The 1,465-nt window shown below is 41.7% G+C and overlaps 1 non-coding gene across 1 annotated transcript; it reads left to right on the forward strand.

Annotated features, from left to right (window-relative positions):
* Nucleotides 1-250: 250 nt before the first annotated feature.
* On the forward strand, nt 251-357 carry LOC111900410 (small nucleolar RNA R71). The gene has a single exon (XR_002853211.2). It is a non-coding gene; the product is annotated as a small nucleolar RNA R71 (small nucleolar RNA).
* The last annotated feature ends 1,108 nt before the right edge of the window (nt 358-1,465 follow it).

Raw genomic sequence — 1,465 nt, forward strand, 5'->3', positions numbered from 1 at the left:
ATCCATCCTCTTATCCATGGTTTTTAGCATAGCCATGACCGCGGATAAGTCTTCAGTAGCTGCATAAGCGGCTCCCCTAGTGACATCATGTCTAGGGTTGTGGTATTCTCTAGAGTGTTTAGAGAATTCTTAAATCAACTCTTTGATCACCGGGGGCAGCTTCTTTATGAGCGGGCCTTGCGAGTCTAGTAACTGCCTGGTTGTGACATTGACTCCATCATAGAAGATGGAGACTTCTTGCTGGCTGTTTAGGTCATGGTGTGGGCAGTTTCTTAGTAAGCTCTTGTACCTCTCCCATGCTTCATATAGCGACTCTCCAGCTTGTTGTTCAAAGTTAGCAATGGCCTTCTTTAACTTGGCTATCTTGGAAGGTGGGAAAAAGTGATCAATGAATTCTTCTTTCATCTTGGCCCATGTGGTGACTGATCCGGGGGGAAGTGACTTGAGCCAGTCTTTTGCAGCACCTTTGAATGTCACCGGAAGCATACAAAGTAGCTGAGTCTCGCGGGGCACATTTGGAACATTGAAGTAATCAGCTACATCATTGACTTCATCCAAATGCTTGTAGGCATCTTCATGGTCTTTGCCATAAAAAGGTATTTCTTTAAGTAAAACTAGGATATGACCCTTTAGCTCGAAAGTAGTAGTCGCGGGAATTGCGGGTTGCACAAGTCACGGGCCAGTGTCGTCGCGCATCCTCTTCTTCCATTCTCCCATGGGGATTTCATCAATGTTAGCCATTGTGATAGCTAACTCTTCTTCGGAATCGGTTTCGTGCTCGTATGTAGGCTCCTCTTCTTCCTCGGTCTCATACTCAATATCTTCCTTAACCGGTTCGTCGATTACTAAAGAAGCGTTGGATGCTCCTGATTTGCTGCTCTTCTTTTCCCAAAAACAATCTTCAAATTGGACAAAGGTGACTTCTTTGGTGTACTCGAGCTCTCCACGTCCTTTCCTTTGTTCCTTTTCAATGCGGATTCGGGATCTTCAAACGTGGGTACCAGCGGGGTGTTTGATCCTCTGGTCATGAAAGTCCTGAAATAAACAAGATAAAAACGTAAAAAGAACAAAAAAGTGTACTAAAAAATCGAAAATTAATTTGTCAAATACACTGGTACTCGCCGAGTAGGTGCGAATGCACTCGGCGCGTATCAGTGTAATTTTGAAGAAATTTTAAACTTAATATTAAAACTAAAACAGATGCTAAAACCTAATTTCTAACTACTAAATTGCAATAAACTAACTTTGTGTCAGTAAACTCACACACAGGATCGAAAAAATTAGGGATTAGATTAATTATTTAGAACCGTTCCCCGACAACGGCGCCAAAAACTTGATGTGTGTAAAATGCACTTGTTTTATTCATACTTTTTATTAATAATTTAGCACACAAAGGCAGTGAACCTGTCTTTTAATGGTATAGTTGGATAAGTAGGGTGTCGAACTCAGGGAACGGAAAATTAAA

Source organism: Lactuca sativa, chromosome 6 (assembly GCF_002870075.4).
Source record: "Lactuca sativa cultivar Salinas chromosome 6, Lsat_Salinas_v11, whole genome shotgun sequence".
NCBI classification, from domain to species: domain Eukaryota; kingdom Viridiplantae; phylum Streptophyta; class Magnoliopsida; order Asterales; family Asteraceae; genus Lactuca; species Lactuca sativa.